The 20,072-nt window shown below is 37.0% G+C and overlaps 1 protein-coding gene and 1 long non-coding RNA gene across 5 annotated transcripts in view; one reads left to right on the top strand and one right to left on the bottom strand.

The window, feature by feature from the left end:
- LOC309622492 (uncharacterized protein) overlaps positions 1-20,072 on the top strand; it is a 639,059-nt gene that overhangs the window by 16,873 nt on the left and 602,114 nt on the right. Inside the window, exons 1-2 of one of the 4 annotated variants that reach the window (XR_014240906.1) lie at positions 869-13,900; positions 19,930-20,035. The exons of 2 other annotated variants lie outside the window; for them this stretch is intronic. The gene's annotated coding sequence lies outside the window, so the exon portion shown is untranslated. Of the gene's footprint in view, positions 1-868; positions 13,901-19,929; positions 20,036-20,072 lie in introns of those variants that run through there. One more of the 4 variants, XR_014240905.1, reaches the window with a different exon arrangement.
- LOC309622591 overlaps positions 10,274-20,072 on the bottom strand; it is a 22,348-nt gene continuing 12,549 nt past the window's right edge. The window contains exon 2 of the long non-coding RNA XR_014241008.1: positions 10,274-20,059. This is a non-coding gene — a long non-coding RNA (uncharacterized lncRNA). The remainder of the gene's footprint in view (positions 20,060-20,072) is intronic.

Here is a 20,072-nt window from a genome sequence, read left to right as displayed (position 1 = left end):
TACTCACAGCTTATTCCTCACTTTCTTCAGGTCCCTTATCAAATATCCTTTTCTTAGGGAGTTTTCTCTTGTTTACGTTATCAAAATCTGTTCCTCCCATCCCCACCATCCATCTGCTATACTCTTCAGGCCTTTTGCTTTTCCTTACCACTTTTTGTTTTGTAACGTACAATAGATTTTACTTGATTTTTGTTTGTTCCTTTGTTACCATTTCCCCCTAGAATTTAGGAATGAACAGGGGTTTTCTTTTATTGCTGTATCCCAGTTTCTAGAAGGCTCATAGGCATAGAGTAGTTTTGGTACTACTACTACAATCTTTTGAGGCAAGGTTGGTGGAGAGGAAAGTTTGCTTTATTTCGGATGCCAGCAGCCGGGTTGGGGAGAGAGAGCAGACTCCTGTCCAAAGGCCGACTCCCCGCCTGACAATCAGCGGGCAAGAGCTTTTATAGATGGAAGGAGGGCGCTACATGCAGAAACAGCACAGTCAGCTCTGACAGTCATCTTGAAATTGGTCATGCAGTGGTCTGATCAGTGTCATCTTGATTTAAGTATAGCTAGTCTTGAGTTCCAGGGTTGGTTTGTTTCCATTTCTTTGAGGCCAGTTCTCGGAATTGTGTCTTCCACCTGTTGGGGGTTTCAGTATCTATAAACAGCTCACAGGACATGGCTTAGAATATTATCTATAGCCCTTGAAGAGAAACTAAAGGTCCTTGACTATGCTTAATGACTAAACTATTATTTAGTCTTATTGGACTGTTTTCCTTTGTTCCTGAATTTTCTCACTTCTCTGATTAAGCTTTGGCTAAACTTTTTCCACAGACAAAAGGCAGGCAGAGGACATGGGCGGGGGGGGGGGGGGGGCGGGGGGGAAGGACCGCAGGGTTCTGCTCTGTTTCAGTTACGTAATATGCCTTAAGTAGAGGAAGAATATTACATGATTTGTGAAAGTAGTTTTATAATACAAAATATATTTATGAAAATAATAACAACCACCTTTTGGGGATGGATCCATGTCTTAATTACTTTCACAGTGCCTACCTCAGTTTCTGCACCAAAAAATGCTTGATAAATAGGGTCCTGGTTTACACCCATGGTCTCAGCATTAATTATTGACACCTCCTTTAATTTTCACAAGGGTCTCAGGACAATATGGTCCTCTGATTAATAAATTTCTGATGAATGAAATATTAAAAGACTACTCTGGAAAAGTAGAGCTGTTTGAGGTATATCCTACTTTTAAACCATCCCCCCCATCTAATTATGCACTTAACTGAGTGAAGTTTCAAAGAAAATAGCTTAATATGTTCTCCCCCCCACCCCATTCTACTTCCTGTAGCTATCTGAGTTTTATTTCCATTGAATTTCATAATAGATATATTTTTGGATTGAACAGTAATTCATTTCCAAAGTATTTACTGAGTTGTCGTAATGTTTTTGTTCCTTTAAGGAGCTCCCAATCTGGTGGTGGTATTCATGGCATTTTAGAGCCAATATTATAATTTACAAATATAAATGGTTATGAGTTATTTTTAGAAACATTTTGAGAAAAGGGAAAATGCTTTTAATGCAAATAAGAAAAATAAACCTAAAATTAACGTAAACTGGAGTCTTCTAAAATAACAATGATGCTCTTATAAGTTATCATAACTCTGCTCTACCATAAAACCCCTATAATCATAACATCCTAGAAATAGCACCCTTAGATTTTGGCATTCATTTAGTCTTTATTTTTATGAATATTTAAAATTTTTACATTTTGTATAAAAATTTTGTATCCTATTTTCACTCATTATAACATAGGTACTTTCATACCACTACATGACACATTATATGATAAACACATAAGTATGTCTATAATTTATGTAAATTGCTTAATCCATTATCATAGACATTTATTATTACTTTTAATTATAGAACAATTTTGTAATAAACATCCCTATGCCTTGGGTTACTTTATATTTTGATTTCCTTTGAGGAAATAAGTAGAATTACAGGGTTTTAGCCAAATTTTTATAGCTCCTGATATGATCTAAAATGTTTGTACTAATTTATAGCATTTACAACAATTTAAGATGTTATACTTATTTCTAGATCTAATCTTCATATTTACTAAATTGGGTGCTATTTTCTCTTCTGTTATTAGAAGGGAGATGAGAAAACTTGCCAAGCAGATAGAAGGCCAATAGCTACCATGACGCACGTACTTAGTTTTAGTACTTATTGGCCTGGTAATATAAGTTAGTGATTAAATGTCTAGATTTCAGATAAAATTAGAGCCAAATCTCACCTCTGTTTAGTATCTGATAGAATTGTAATTTTATATAAATAATCTCTCTGAACCTAAATGGATATAATTCCTACTTCCTAGGATTGCCACAATGTCTGTACATGTTAGGTACACAAAATATTATAGCTGTTATTAATGAAAGTGAAATTAGACTAAGAAAAAGTGCATTTTTGTTTTTACCTGATGATTTTAATATTTAAAGGTTAAATTTGTTTCTGTATGTTTATTTACTGTAATTATATATTCCTCTGATATTATTCAGAACTCTTTATATGTATTTGATAGAAATCATTGCAAAGTGATTTTAAGAAAAATACAATCCACAGGCTCACGTGACCAGTTAACTCATGGGTGGATATGGATTCCGAGGACTCAGAGACTCACACAGTGTTATCAGGGTGTCTCTCGCTCTCTGGCTTCAGCTCTCACTCTGTCCGGTTCTGCTCCTTATAAAGCGGTCGCATTCTCTCCTGTGCAGACAGAAACCCTCCGTGTGGCTAAGGAACAAGCTCACCACTGGTTCCAGGCTTCCTCTTTCCCACCTAACACAGTGGAAAGAGCTTCTGTCTCCCAACATCCGTTATTAAAATTTCTGGGATTTATCCCTCGCTCCTAATCCCAATCCAGCCAGTTTTCTCAGGAGGAGCCCTAAACCCTAAGGCATCCATTGTATGTAATGAATGAATTTGTCTTTTTTGCTTCCGGAAAGGTGCTCATTTTGTTGCCTGAGTTATTTTCAGAGTTGTCTGGCTCAGATGAGGAACTTGGTTGAGAAAGTCTGGATGCAGGTGTTGTGAATGCCCAGGCCAAGGTCAGAGAGATGACCAGAAATACAAGTTTGGGGAATCGTCTTGGCTACCCAAGAAACTATACCTGCTGCCTATGCTTAGATGATGACATTCCAGAGAACACTGTCTGTGTGCCTGGAACCACATGGATATGCTGGTCTCCCTGGTGAAGGTTCTCTGTCTCCCAAGGCACTGCCCCAGGCTCTGAAGTGAAGCTGTTATCATTGCCACCTTCTGGGGCCCAGAGGAAGCAGGGTTAGGCCAAGTGTATTCTTCTGGCTGCATTCCCAGGTCCCCTTCTTGAGCTCTTTATTGAAGTGCCTCAAAAAGTGGGAGGAGAACTTTTTGAAGTGAGAAACTAGTAATATTCTTTTGGTTGCTAGAGTAACATTCACGCTCTGCCACGAAATGTCCCTTGGTGCCACTGTCAGAGCCATAATAAGGCTCGTTTGTCAGTTCCAATGTGACATTTCTTATGTTTCTATATAATGCTTCTTAGATTACAGTCCTTAGACAATAATCATTGTCAGCGGGATCGTCTTGGAAAACAGGAGCATCTGAAGCCCCCCAGTCTGAACTGTTCTGTTTGCTCTGAGCAGTGTGTGCCTGCTAAGGTCTGAGCTGGCTGCGACCAGTGTCGTTTTAGTGAGTGACGGTGTTGACTTGCCTCCTGCTATGAAAAAGGCCCAAATATCCCTTCCACTTCCAGGGCTGTTTGGCCTTGATTTTCGTGTGTGTGTGTGTGTGTGTGTGTGTGTCAAGTTTTTGCTCAGAAAGCTCTTTCTCCTTTGATTTTGCCTTAAAGGTTACAGGTCACAGTAGGCCAGGTCTGTGAGGATTTTGCTGAATCCTCGGTGAAGAGCAATCATTGCTGTTCAGTTTCCTTCATTGATAGTAACATACATTTTGACAAATAGTATGCCTTAGCCTAAATTATGTGGTCTTGTTTATGCCTTTATCTTATTCTTTAAAAATCTCAATTTTAGGGTCGTGAAAATCCTAGTAGAAGCTAAGGTCCTCTTTGTCAGCTAGCAGGTAGTAATTTCTAGTTTATTTCTAAATAATGTTTCAGTCTGTGTAGACTGAGAAAAGCAGGAAAAAAAATGAATCCAATAATAAACTTTCTCAAATAATAGATCCTCTTTTCATGTAGAATATCCAGCTAATTTGGACTAATGCTTTTGTGTGGATATTTAATTATGCAGATAATTACCTTAATTTGCCAATGAAAATACAGCTACACCTAAATGGAGTTAAAAGTTGGGAATGTGGCCCAGTGCTCTTGATTTTGTTTTATTACTTTACTCAGAATATTAGTTTCTTCAATCCTCTATTGTTCTCTGTACACTTTTATTCCAGGCCAATTCATTTTTACAGCCCCATATTGCACCTCTGTGTGAATAAAGTCTAAACTGTGGATAATTTCAATTGTCTTCTCACACATCTATTCTTATCGTTCTAGCTGCCTGCTAGCCATTTCCATTTGACCCATCACAATCTCTAACTCTATGTACCTAAAATCAAGCTGTTAATCTAAAATCACATTTCATGTTCGACCCTAAAACATCCAGCCTGCCTGCCCTCTCAATGGTACCAATGCTTTCCTTCCAGCTACTATCCCTTTCTCTTCCACCCCTTACAGCAAAATTCTTCAAAGAGTAGTTTATACCCGTAGTTTCCTAGTTCTCTCCTCTCTTGCTCTCCTGAATCAAATCTAACCAGGCCTTTGCCTCCACCTTTCCACGGAAACAGCTCTTATCACTGATAACCTCCATATTAAACTCAGTACTCAAATCCCAACTCTCATTTTACTTGAATTATCATCAGCGTTTTCTTGACACATTTTCTTTCTTTGGTTTCCGGTGCAACACACTCTTCTGAATGTCTGGTATTTTTCTGGCTGATCCTGCACTGTCACCTTTGCTGGCGCCCCATCACCTCCGTCAACAGGTGGGACTGCCTTGTGGCTCAGTGCTTAGACTTCTCTTTATGTTTATACCCCATACGAACGAAGGTGTTCGCTTTCAGTTTTATGGCTTCAAATATTATGCAAATGTTGGTTACTCTAGACCTATATATCCAGCCTGAAACCCTTCTTTGAACTCCAGACATCTCTACTTGGATGCTTAGTAAACATCTCAAACTTTATATGTTCAGAACTGAGCCTCTGACCCTTTCCCCGTAATTCTGTCTTCCACAGTCTTTTGCATCTCACTAAATCCATTTTTCTAACTATTCAAGCCAAACACCCCAGAGTAATCATTGACTTTTCTTTTCTCTCATAGCCCCAACTCCAATGCATTAATAAATCCTGATATATTGATATTTACATTCACAATCAGGGCTGCCTACATAATTTGTGAGGCTCTAGTGTAAAATAAATAATGTGAGACCATTTATTCAATTAAGAATTTCAAGACTATGACAGCAGAGCATTAAACCAAGGGTGGAGTTCCATGAGACTGCCTAAGATGCCTGCCTGTGAAGCCAGTTCACAATATATTTATTCTAACTACTTCTCACCCCTTCCACTCACATGAGATCCAAGCCACCATCACTTTTTCCTAAACTATTTAAATGGGGTCCTACCAGGTCTCCCAGTTCCCCCTCTTGACCCTCTCAAAGTATTCTCAACTGAACAGTCAGAGAGATAATAAAAGATAAATAGGATAATGTCACTTCCTTGCTCAAAACCCTCCAGTGACTGCCATTTCACTCACAATAAAACCTCCATTTCTCTTTCCCCATCCCTCTTTCCACACCTAGGTAACTGCAATATCCTCCCAGCTGCCATAGTACTCTGTCCTGATTTTGATCTCCCTGCATCCCTTAATAAGGCCAGTCTTTATGAAACACTGTTTTTATCACCTCGCTTCATAACACACAATCCTTATCTCCTATCATTTCAACTAAAAACTCCTCTGGCTCTTAAAGCCCTCCACGGTCTACTCCAGCGCTCCAAAAAAAACCCCATTGCCCATTTTTTTTCTCTAAAAAGCTCCATTCACTTTAGTCAAGCCAGGAAGCCAGGCTCAGCTGTCCTCCATATTCACCCATAATCCTGCTGGCATCATTTCCTTTAGTAGGGAGCACATTTTCTTTTCTTTTTTTTTTCTCTATGCTTGTCTTGATCATGCACATCCTCCAAGGCTTACTTTATTTGTTACTTCCTCCCTAAAGCTTTCTCTGACTCTCCCAGTTCTCACTGATTTACCTTGAATTCTAACACCTGTTGAATTTAGATTTATATATTACCCACTTTAACACAAAGATGTGCTCTCTGGAATTGGTAGCAGGTTGTTTCACCTATAAGCACCTTTTGGGCAGGGTCTGTATCTTTTGCATTACCCACTGCAGTGCTGAGCCCAGGGAGAATGCTCAACATACATTTATCTATTGACTCGTTATAGACATGATCTTAGTATCTAATAGTTACTGCCTTATTGAACATATGTATTAACAACAGGCACTAAATATTAAAGAAATCAAAGCAGACCTTTTTGGAGGGTACCAGAGAAGGCACCCATGATACACAGAATAATGAGAGTTACCATTTATTGAGTGCTTGGCAAGCATTCTACTAAGGGTTTTACGAAGTCCTCACAAAACCCTATGAGTTAGATATCATTATTGTTCTCATTTTAGTTATGAGTAACCTGAAATTCGAAGGGTTTAAGGAATTTAAGGGATTAAGGACACAAAGCTAGAAATGGGTTTCAAATACAGCTGGTTTGAGAGCTGAGCCCACCACCGAGCTGAATTGCCTCTCGTATGTCTGTTTACTGTAAAATTTGTAAGGCCCTGGACTACTATAATAATTTCAATACAAAGCTTCCAATATACTTTGCTAAGATACAAATCATATATTTTCTGTATCAGAGAACTATAGAGGCTTTGTACTTTGTTTTGTCAGATATTAGAGAAAAATAGCCAAACATACACCCATTTTCTCAATTATGCCCACTTTATAAATAGCTCTTGGCAACCCAGGGGGCCTATACTGTGAGTGCATAGTACAGTCTTCCAGTCATTCCACCACTGGGACAAGAATTTCAAGGGTCTGCCAGCCTTACAAATTAGTCTCGGAAAGATTTGTTTTCTATAGTTGAGTTTAAAAACATTTTAAATTACATTTCCTACAGTTTGTTTAAAGCTTTTTTTTTTTTCTAGCCTTTCTGAGTTGCAGCTTAATTTTTCACTGTCTCATTTTAATTTCTCTTTCTTTCTGGATTTCATCCTCTCATTCATTATTCTTTGTCTCCTCTCTGTTTCTGGCTTTTCTTCCTGCAGCTGGGCTCTGGTTAGAAGGGGTGGACGCAGCTGCCCAACCGTTTTCACATTCTTCACTGATATGATTTCCTTGAGGTAAAACATCATTTAAGAAGTATTACTCAACAATTAAATGTTTCTGTCCTCCTCAAATTCTCTGTCTGAAAGTCTGCCAGTAAGGCCCTTTGCAGTTGTTTGTATTGGTTTGGATCCCTTCCTGTAATGTACTATTTTATTTATGCTGTGCTGCTTTGCCTTTTATGTCATATTTTATTATAGTTCTAATTTCCTCTTTCTATCTAATCTCAACCACTGACTTGGTTCCACTGTTAGCTTTCTTTTTTTTTCAGGGGGAGGGGGTTTGTTGACTACTTTTCACTGCTTTTTAGACTACATGTTTCGTCAACTTGATGGGCCAGTTTTCACAAGGTTTAGGGGTAGTTTTGGAGGCAGGAGTTAAAATCCTCCAAGGCTTAGCAAGAGTCTAACTTGTCCACCATGCTCCTGGCTTGAAGCAGGGATCATTTATATTGATATCACTAGTTAAGGACACAAAGTTATGCCCACAAGACAGTGATTTGGGGTAAAACCTGAGACTATATGGTTTGAATGGTGATTCTAAACAGAAGTATCTTCTAATCTTTAGACAGTTATCTTAGACTTTTTCAGAGCAGCACTCTAGTTGAATTTTCTTTCTTTTTTTAAAAAAATTTATTAATTTTTGGCTGCGTTGGGTCTTCGTTGCTGCGTGGGCTTTCTCTAGTTGCGGTGAGCAGGGCTTCTCATTGTGGTGGCTTCTCTTGTTGCGGAGCACAGGCTCTAGGCATGTGGGCTTCAGTAGTTGCAGCACACGGGCTCAATAGTTGTGCTGCATGGGCTTAGTTGCTCTGCGGCATGTGGGATCTTCTCGGTCTGGGGCTCAAACCCACATCCCCTGTATTGGCAGGCGTGTTCTTAACCACTACGCCACCAGGGAAGCCCTCTAGCTGAGTTTTCAATGGAACCATTAGATATTTAAAAATCTGATTCTTATTAATTCACTGAATAACCCTTATTCATTATGCCTAGTTTATCTTCAGATAAATAAGGATGTATCAGGGTAGTTGAATCAAATGCTGCCCTTTAACATTTACAGAAGGAAAAGGGAGAAAGTGGATCCAGGAATAATATTAATATATTTAACAACCATGAACATCAATGATCAGAATGGAAGCCAGTCTCAAGAAGGAGTTGGGTCTTGGAGACTCCTGACATGCTGGTACTTACACCTTGGTTGCTGAATTATTGGGAGACGAGAGTCCCAACAAATGGCACCAGGGGGTGCATGTGGGGTACTTGAGCTAGTAAGGAATTATGTTAATACTTTACTAAGCAGATACATGTCAATCTTGGGTGAGAGTGTGCTCACAGTTTCAGTTACAGTCATCCCTTTCCAATTTATACAATGTGACAGGTGCACCCATAGAATTGGGATGGCGTGTGATTTTTCATGGTGGTTCCTAGTGAAATGTGTCCTGGTCAAGTTTAGATCTTTTAAAATTGAGGTTTGCAACTCTATGGGAATCAAAGCCTATCTTTGTCTACAGAAGGAAGTCTTCTTATATTTCAAAATGCATTAAACTTGGGATTGTTTTGGTTGTACCAGTTATTAAATGTATTTTTGGGAAAATCACTTAATAACTTTGATTTTCACCCTCCTGTTTTTACGGGTAAAAAGAAGGGAATTGCATAAGATGAGCTCTAAGTTTCTTTTAAGATCTAACATTCTTTAATTCTATTTAAATACCAACAAGAAAAGTTCTTCTGCCTGGCATTTAATAGAGGATTGAATAAAAATTAACTCATCTTTTAGGATGTATAGGAAAAGACACAGTATGACCAAATTCAAGGGCATAAAAACCACCCCAAATAATCATTTATTCACATCTTTCCACAGGTTTCCAACACTCTGTTTAAAGACTATCTGACTGAAATCTTTTTTTCTCCCTTGATTTGAATACAAAAGCATATGATAACTATGCTTTTTTCTCTATATGTAGCATTAAATTATATTCTGAAACATCACCATAGCTTTCTTGTGTTGAGGGTTCAGAAATCTCTCTGCCTCATGTGGAAGACATAATTTTTAATGTTTATTTCAATTGAAAATGGGTTGAATTTTGCGGAAATTTATTTTTGAGATAGTTTGTCATTTCTGGAACCATGCAAAATGAGCTATTTTTTTTTTACATGAATGACACCTATGTAGTAAGTCAGAACGATTAATATGTGGTATAAACAGGCTTTACCTCAAAGAAAGAAACAAGAAAAGATAATTTCTTCTTAAACCTTAAAAACCACTAAGCAAATAATCTGGATCACACACCAGAATTCTGTTAGCTTTTTGTGTGTCCACAGTTCTCTGAAGCACAAAAGCTAAATTGTTTAGGTCACGTGGTTCAACATCCACACTGATGACCTGTTCTACAGACAGCAGCTTTCATCCCTAATGATCACATTTTGATAATGCTCTTATTTAGAAGCTAAATCATGATCTTTCATACAAAACTAAATATATTCCCCTTAAGGTGAAGACTAATATTTTGCCTGTTCTAATTATAGTATCAGTTGTCATGCTATAGGTCCTCTATGACAGACATGCCATTAATGAGGGAAACAGCCATAAGACAATGAGAGCCTTGTTTAAGGTTAGGGTTCAGTATATTTTGATTGACTTTAGGTGTAATCCTTTTTGGTTCCAGTTTAACTGGAGTGTATGTGTTTATTAAAGACTATACAACTAAAGAGTGAAACTAAGAACTAGAACTAGAAACCAGAAAGGGGAATTACAACAGGAAAGATTCAGCATAAAGATTTGGCCATCTACTTACCCATCCACCATTAAAGAAATATTTATTCAGGGCCTTGTATTTTCTAGACAATGTGTTCATTTTTGTGATAGTAAAGGAAAACAGATCTTGATCTCAAAAAATTCACTTTTGGGGTTACATCAAAGATAAATTATAATATACTCAGGTTTGTGAAACTAGAGAAACTTATAGAAAGTACAGTTGATAACAGTAAAAAAAAAATTATATCTTATCTATATCAGGCAGTCATCTAAGCAATTTATATTTAATCTTTATGATACCAAGTATGAGATAGGTACTACAATTATCATTCTCATCTTACAGATTGGAAACTGAAGTACAGGAGGTTATTTGTCCAAAGTCACTCAGTGATTCTGGGTCCGTTGAGAGGAATCACTTCTCAGAGGGGAGATCGAGTCTTCTCAAAGAAGAGATTGATTAGCTTCTGAGAACAGTTACAAAGGACCCTGCATATGGCAACTACTGAGCCAAGTAGCTCCTTCCAAAACCATACCCTATAGAAGGATGGTTCTGTCCAGAGTATCTAGAATATTTTGTACAGAATATGTATTACTTATACTGCTGAACAAGGCTGCAATGGCCACTAGTCTTGATATCACATTTCTCTTCCCAGTTATGTGTATGCTACAATGAGTCATTGATTTTTAAAGTCTACTTATTGAAAAGAGCTTACCAGCTGACAAATTTCCCCACTTTTTGATTATCTTAATCAATACTGTGTCAGTCTGGGTATTAGTCAGGTTTTATCTATATCTATATAACTAACATGATATGTATCTATCTATCTATTGAGAGAGAGATTTATTTATCATGAAGAATTAGCTCATGTTAAAGGAGGCTGAGAAGTCCCACAGTCTGCCACCCGCAAGCTGGAGACCCAGGAAAGCCAATGGTATAGTTCCAGCCCAAGCCTGAAGGCCTGAGAACTGGAGCACTGATGGTGTAAGTGCCAGTCCCAAAGCAGGAGAAGACCAATGTCCCAGCTCAACAGTCAGGCAGAGAACAACTTCTCCCTTCCTCTGCCTTTTTGTTCTATTCAGGAGCTTAATGGATTGGCTGACACCTACCCACACTGGGGAGGGCAATCTGCTTAACCCAGACAATTGATTCAAATTCTAGTCTCTTCTGAACACACCATCAAAGACAAACCCAGAAATAATGTTAAATCAAATATCTGGGCACCCTGTGGCCCAGTCAGGTTGACATAAAATTCACCATCCCAAGTACCAATGTGTGAAGTGTCTGATTAGTGCTGGGTTATCAGGGACCCAAAGAGAGAGAAAGGCCCATTGCTGCTGGCAGGGGTGCAGTCACTTTAGCTGACAGACCACAGATCCATCTCTGGATGGTTCCCATTGCCCCTTGTTAGAGTTTGCTGGATCCAAGAAGTGCTAGATAAACCTGTCCTGCCAGTCAGTCAAGAGAAAAAACATTAAGGAAAATAGTAATTCAGCTGGTATATGTGAAAAAGATTTTTTATAAGGTTTAAAATACTGCACAATCTATTTTCCACCTAAAGTAATTAGGGGGATTATATCCAATTTTGTTGAGAATGCAGGGAAATGAATTCACTTATCACAGTTATAGGACTGTAAATTGGCACAATCTTTTGGAAGGAAAATATGCATATATTTTGACACGATAAGATATAATAGATGTGCACAGAGATAAGCGAACAGTTGTTAATTATAGACACTTTATTGTAAAAAAAAAAAAAAAAAAAAAAAAATTGAAAAAATTTACCTGGTGATAGGGGATTGGCCAGATAAATGATGTTACATCTAAACAATGGGATACTATGTTACATCTAAACAATGGGATACCATTTAAATATCACATTGTGGGAAGATTATTTATTGAAATAGGGAAAACAATACTATTTAGTCTTGAGCAAAAAAAGCAGACTACTAATATATTAGTATATTATTAGTATGTTAAATAATGTTAAATAATATGTTACAATATTATACAGTATACTTTTATAAAGAAAGGTCAGTATATATGTATATAATATAAAATATAAGTGTAAAATTATATATAAATATGTGTACATATATAGACACATTCAAGAAGACTATAATATTTTACTAGTAATGGAATTAGAATTTTAAAAAGTTTCTTTTCTGCATTTAGCATGAGTTGTGAAATTAGGAAAAAGCTAATAATTATTACCTAGATTATTGTTAGGTAGAGAGAAATCCAAATAAAATAAAATAAAATTTATGACATTAAATTGCTTTTTAATTATTATTTTTAATAAACCTGGCCCTTCTCCATATTTGAGCTCCACTTTGCCCACACCATTTACCTGTTCTTGGGCTAATGCCCTTCCTAACTTCTTTGATAAGGATTCCTAACTTCTTTAATAAGGATTATTATGTGTTTTTTTTACTTGTTTTAACTAGTCTACATTTTTTATCATCATTTCACATATGAGAAAAGAGCTCATAACTAATAAGGGGCAGTCCTTTTGTGATGGCATTAGTTTCATTTCAGTATGCTCTAGGTCAAAATCAGGCTGAGGCTGGGCCACAGGTGTTGGGCTAGTTGCCATAGTTTCTGCTAAGATTTAAAAAGCATGAGATTTTTCACATATAAAAAGTCAGATATGGGAGTTTTGTTGAAAAACAGGTAGCTCTCACAATGCAGAGTCTGAGTTCCTACCAGACGGTGACGGACTGGAGACGAGCAGCCGCTATCCTCTGAAAATGGTACATGTGATCCAGCTTGCCATGTCCCACCACTCCACACTTCATACTTGGCTGAAATATCTTGCCTAAATTTATAGGCATTTCAGTTTGCTGTCCATATTTGAATCATCCCTATTTTCACCACATTTAAGGATAAGGTTGAAAGAATTGAGTGTTCTTTTTACTATCTTAAGTAAATCATCTAGATGACAATTGAAACTCTAATTTCAGGGTATGTTTCCTTTTTATTTCCCCAAAAAGATGAGGGTGGGAGAGAGAGAGAGGGAGAGAAACCAAAGTGCATAAGAAAGGCATTTGTCAGAGGAAAGCATGAAATGTGAAGGAAACTGGTATTTGTAAGATTTTGTTTCTTCTGGTTTACAACTTTATCAATGCCCGTACAAAATTACTTTATTTGTATCTGAACAGTTCAATATTTATTCAGTTTGTGCTTTAAAGTAAATACTTGAGCCTTTTTTTCCCAACTGCCTCTGTGTATAGGAGCAGAAAAATAATGGAACATTAGAAGGAAGCTAGCTTTGCAAATTTACTGAAATGAAAAACAGAAAAGCAGATTAGCTGGGAGTACTCCAAGGGGGCAATGATGCTGTGGCCTGTCAGGACATTGAGGCATTAACCAATGTGCAATTAAAAAAATAAAACCTGTGAGGAGGCAATGCAGGAGAATAAAAGCCTATTAGAGTGCTCCTAAGAGTTGAGGCTCTTGCCAGCAGAGCCATCTGTCAAGAGATTATGGAGAAGAAAATTTCCGCAGGAATTTTCCCTTGGGACCAGATGAAGTGCCAAGAAAAGGTGTGTGGCATCAGGAGTGAGGACAAACTCTGAGAGTCTTCCGCAGTGCTTATCACAGACAGAGAGGGAACCATCAACCCACTGGGTCTGAGAGAAGAGAAGACAGGGCAGTCTCTGTATTGCTTTTGGCCAGAGAACCTAGGTTGTCTTAACAAGAGGTCATGAAAACCAGTCTCTTTTAAGGTAAGTTAAACTTTGTTGTATTGAATCCTAAAAAATTTTTCTGTGATTCAAGGACAATGAAGTAATATGTTGAACTTTGCATACTAAGGATTCTAATACAAAAATGAATGTGAAGTTTGAGTCAAATTGCAGGAGGTGATCAAAAAATACTTGAGCAAAAATGAGAATGTCATTTTTTTTTTTAACTTGAATCTTTGGAGTTTATGAAAATACCCAAGACATTTACTTACATGAAATGTTGTACTAAAATGCTCTTTTCACTTATTTCTTCCAAGTAAATGCTGGGTGATGGACTCATGAGTATTTGCCTCTAGAGAATTCAGTTCATGCCATGCTGTGAAATAATTAAAAACCATACAACCATGAAAGTTACAAGAGTTAATAATAGGGACAAATATTTCATAAAGTTCCTGGAATCATGTCAGGAAAAGATAGTTTAATTTTTAATTCTAAGTAGATCTTAGTTCATTCCCTGACCTATGTTCCCATATAGTACTATTTTGTGTTTTTAACAATATTTATTCCCCATTTTCCTTGTGATTAATTTTATTTTTCTTTCTTTTTTAAGATAAGAAAATATGTTGATTATAAAGTTGAAATAAAAATACCACAGATTTATGGTCTAGATTACAAGATAAACATGCATTTTTTATTTCACATTTTTTAAGTCAGAAAAAGAGTTATCTTTTTAAATGACAAGAAAATAAACATGTAAGAAGATAGGTCTCATGCTAATTTAGCAAGTATTTTTAAACCTATAGTACTGATAAGAAATTGTTAATCAGAAATTGGGACTAAATGTAGTTTAATTCAATTTTATATTATCTTGATCAAAATAGAGACATTTCATTTATCACATTGGTTACTTAGAGAAATGGATATGAACAGACATAAATATAAATGCTAAACAGTGGTAAGAAATAATCTTATCTTATAGGAAAGAACACAAAGTCTAAGAAAACAGTGCTAATTCTGAGGGATCACAGTGATCCAGTGTTAATGCTGGCACTGTGCCTATATCAGATTATTGTGTCTAACTGGAGAGAAATTATCTTGTGATTTAAGTCAAATTATCCTATGAGTTCAATTATAGTGGAAAATTAATTTTAATAACCCAGGTTTTTGAATCTTCCTTTCTCTCTTACAAAAGAACAGTTTTGCCTGAATCATCAGCATATTGTTTACATTCTTTTTTATTTCATTATTTCATTCAATCTTCCGTTCACTTTTTCATTTAACCAGTATTTAGTGAGTGATGTTCAGGTGGAGGGCATTATTGGGCTAGGCATAAAAGTAGTGAATGGACGTGGTCCCTACTCTCAGAAGGCTTACAGTCCAACACATGGCATATAACTTCTCCATTCAGCTTCAAAATAATTTGAAAACCAAAACTTAAATATTACTTCAACAACATGAGGTTAAGACCAACCGAAGTTAAGGCTAACAGAAGTTAAGTGACGGCAATAGGAAGTATCTGTGTTAGTAATATAATTCAAGACTTTCAGTGCATTGATTTTATTTGTACTTCAGTATTTAAAAATGTTTTTTAATTAGTAAGGACTGAAATAAGCATTATTTACTCTGCTCTTGGATTTTCATTAAATATAGTTTGAGGTTCTTTACTTTAGAAAATGTGGAACAGGTTAATTTGACATGCAGAAAAAAGGGAATTCCTGTTCAATAAAAAGTAGACAAAGTATACTGGGATATTGACAAATACTGCATCTCGTTTGTGGTCAAAGCCTTATCTCTGCATCTAGGGATACATCTCTGTATATTAAGTATATTTGAAATTAGAGATTAGATTCTTACCTGCTATATCCACTCTTGTTCCTAAGATTGATTTGGGGGTATGTGCATTTCAAGCATTTTTGGCAATATTACAATAGTTGGTCCTGAACAAAAGTGATATTTAAGTTTTTGAGTTATGGAGATCCTCTCTGGGATCCTTGCCAGGAATAATGAAGTTCTCGTTTGGATGAGTGGGTCTGGAAACTGTCACCTCAAATAAAATGCATTTTATGATAGAGTGCTATTGCCATATTTTTTCAAAATAATGAAATACTAAGTTTAATAGTATTTTGATAATGTAACATATGTGCAGTAATATGAATATAACATTCTTTTCATAGAGAATGGATTAGTCAAAAGGGAGCAAGTTGGAATCATGTAACCATACAACTGTTAGGAACAAAATCTGGGGCATTAAAATAAAATCATAGTTCAAAGGCCTATGACTAAAGAGAGCAACTGATTGCTTTTGACTTTTTTTTCTTTCAGATAAAACGTATAGTAGGTTTCTAGTTAAGAGTTTGATGTTTTTAACCTTCATTTATTGGTCACAAAACATGTTCTTATACTATATATTTTAAAATATTTGTCCCCTTTTGTCTCTGCTGAGCACATAGTGGTGGAGGACTCATCATTTTGGAGGCTGCCTGATTATTAAGGGGGTCCTAGTCTCCTCCCTGCCTCACTAGCACCTGATTGCTTTATATCCAGAAAGTGGTAGATCAACTTCTCTTCAGATTCAGTAAATCACGTGAAGTAGTGTGGCATTATCTTTAAGCGTGAGATGCTAATATCAAACTTGTTGGGTTTCAGTCTTGACTTTTCTAATTACTACTTTGTGAGGGCAAGTCTCTTACCTACTTTTGCCAGCTGTAAAATGGGCATAAAAATGGCACTATTATTATTGTGTGGATCAAGTGAGATAATGTACATACAGTGCTTACCATGTTGTAAACTCTCACAAATATTAGCGATGATGATGGTGATAAGGGTTTGAAGAAATTCAGACCTTCCCAGTGCCTTGCTTGAATTCTTGCACTAGCCTCTAATTGTGTCCAGTCTGTGGTATCTTTATTGCATCCCATGCAAGTTGCCAGACAGCTTTCTCAAAAGCGCAAATCTGATACTATTACTTTCCTAAAGTGGCTCTCCATTACCTTTGGCTAAAGACTCATACTTCCTAGTACGGACTACAAGACGTCTCTCTCACCCTCTCTGCAGTTTCTCACACCTCTGAGTCTTGGCACATACCAGTCCCTCTGCCTGGAACACTTAACTCCTGTTCCTTACCTGGCTAATTTGAACTTAACCTTCAACACTCAGCTAAAGCTGTCAGGAAGACTTTTCTGACCCCACCTTCACCCACCCCTCTTTATCCTCAGGACTGTACATGTTTCTAGTCTGTCAGCTTGTCATTTCCTTCAAAAGACTGTGAACTATTTGAAAACGGGCTATATCTTTTTTTCATTAACCCAGAATTCAGTACAATTTCTGTCACATAGAAGATGTATAATAAATGTTAATAGGTTGAATGAATGTTCTGGTGAGCAGGCAAGGAGCAGTGATACTTCTCCTTTTACGACTGTGTTTATCTTCTGGGTACTGATGTCATGCAGGGGTACTGACCTAAACACATGCCTCCACGAAAGGCAAGGCAAGAATGGCCAAAGTACACTCTGTGAACATGCTTTTGCGTCTCTAAAAACAATCTTATTTTATGCTTTTTTGCTGCTGAGCTGGAATAAGAGAACCAGATATAGTGCTTTTAATCAGAAACATAATTTTTAAACTGTACATTGACAGTAAAGAATGAATTATTTTTGTTGAAATTTTTGATCAAACTAAGTTGGGCTAATGTATCACCAAAGTGTTGGTCAGAAACTTTTGGATCTTTGTTGTTCACCCCTCTCTGTAGACTTTCTTTAATCTTGTGCTTGGAAGTCAAGATTGCAATAGTTCTTAGAATGATTATATCAGTATAGATGTAAAGATGTGGTCTTAGGGAATAAGATTCATATCCTGAAAATACTGTATTAGTCTATTAGTGTTATTAGGAATAAATTCAAAATGTTTATGGAAACAATTGAGCTATTTTATGAGACTCGCTCAAATTCTATGTTTTGCTGACATTCTGACAATGAATTGGGATTTTAATGCGATTTGTATATTTTTGAATAAGCAAATAGAGAAGACAGGTACAATCTCTCTCCCTTCTTCAAATGGTGAGCTGCTTCTAGATGCTGCAATTTTGCATTTCCTGCCCTTTGAAGTAAACTGTTTTCAATCTGGAGCAAGAGCCTCTATGCCCAGTTTCCTGCCCTTTTCTCTAGCACCCATTAGGGGTCTCTGCCACTGCTGTTGTAACTATTAGAAGAGCAGAAGAGGGCAAATATCTCATCACTGGCATGTGCTCACTGCTGCATTTCTCATTCTGCTGCCAGCTTCCACTCCTCGGCCCCTTCTCTTTCTTGGCACCCATATGGAAGTGACCCTGCTTGGAGTCTCGCTTTCAAGGTTCCATATCTGTAGCACTGTGCAGTGAACCAAGACTGAGCACCAGCTAGTTGCATAGGTCTTGTCCTAATGTGAAACTTGTCAGGTAGTTGGGCTATCTCCAGGGTTTTCTTTGTTGACCCTTAATATGAAAGCAAGTTGCGGCCAAGCTGGTTTGGAATGAGAATATCGCAACCCCACGCTTAACTGCTCTGAGAATGAGTTATACCAGAGTAATAATGAGTGATAATCAAACTATACTACATTCTGATGTAAGCATTTAGTTTTCCTTCTATCCTTTACTCCTTATGGTCTACTCAGAAAGGTGCCAAAGGCTATTTTTTATTTTTTCTTTCAACAATATGGACTGAAGGTCTATTATGCCAGCTAATATTTTAAATTAAAATTTTACTCCTTGGGTAAATGAGTCTACATGTGAATTCTCTAATTGCTTCTTTGTGTTTCCAGGACCTGGCATAATCCTTGGCACAGAGTAGATATTTAATCCTTGTGAATACTTGAATGCGATACTAACTAGAGTTGGAGTGCCTAGTATATATAGGCAACTTGGAGAAACGGTGTAGATTCTACTTCACTTTTAGGAAGACAGATGAACTGGCATCAGAAAATAGCTGAGAGACCATTGGATTTCTCTGAGATATTTTCACAAAAGAACAGTCACAGGATGGAGCCCTTAAGGCCCATTATGAGACCTCACAAATCATCCCTTTTTAAAGCCTACTTCTAAGGTTATACAGAAACACAACTGGTGGGGGGGGGGCCATGGAATCCCATGGACTACAAGTCAACAACGCCTCGGGAAAATATCTAATAAAATACTAATTTTGAAACTGTTTTATGTCGTTGAGAAGTCCAGATTAAAAGAATAACAATTAATCAAATGGAAACTGAATTAATTGACAGATTTCATCTATGTATGTAATTCAGTTCCTGTTTCCGTTCTTGTTTCAATGGCAGTTTCTCTGCTGCCATTCTTCACAACATTGCTGCAATAAACACCTTACTATTGTCTGAGTTCTGCAAAGTTACATACAATATAATTTCTGGTACATGTATGCATGGAATTCCTTTCTTATTACTAACAGTGAACACCATAGAAGTCTACATTTATATAATAGTTTATATTTTATTAATTATAAATGTTAGCAATGTGAGGGACCTTAGCAGGTCTAAACAAATTTGCTCATTTGATAGATGAGGGAACTGAGTCATAAAGTGATTAACTTATTTTTTTCCCCCATGGAAAAATTAACCAAAAATTGTCATTCAAAGTTATGTTTTCTATTATATGAAAAGTGATTGTCAATGAGACGCTCAAGGTCAAGGTTGATATCTGGCTTTATCTTCTTTTAAAAATGAATTTAATGACTTCATTAAAATCTAGGGATGTATAAAAGGCAGCAATACTATCACTCCATTAACAGAGATTTACTTATCAGGATTTCAAACAAGGAATTCATCAAGCTAAAATTCTTTCCAGAGAACAGAACTGTCCTATATTCAAGGAACATGAGGCCCATATCTTCTGTCATGCCCTTGAAAATTCTGACAACATACTCTAATGTGGCTGCAAGAGGCTGCTCTCTGTCTCAGCTGGCTCAAGGTACAGAAACTCTTTAGAGGGCCAATATGCTGAGAGCATTCTGGCATGTCTGTTCTGAATCAAGCTTCCATATTCCCAAGTTAACCTACCTAGATATCCTTAAGGCTGTTTATCCTTCTAGGTGTCCTTAAGGCTGAGAACTGGCCTTTAGAGGAGAGTCATCTCCCACAGCGGCTCAAGACCCAAGGCTATTCAAGAGAAAAGGCCGAAACAAGTACAGGAAAATAGTGAGTAAATCTTCGGTACACACTCTATACACACACA

Source organism: Balaenoptera borealis, assembly GCF_965194805.1.
Source record: "Balaenoptera borealis genome assembly, chromosome: 2".
Taxonomy (NCBI): Eukaryota; Metazoa; Chordata; class Mammalia; order Artiodactyla; family Balaenopteridae; genus Balaenoptera; species Balaenoptera borealis.
Note: the sequence above shows the minus strand (reverse complement) of the source record. Positions and strands in the feature narration are given on the sequence as shown.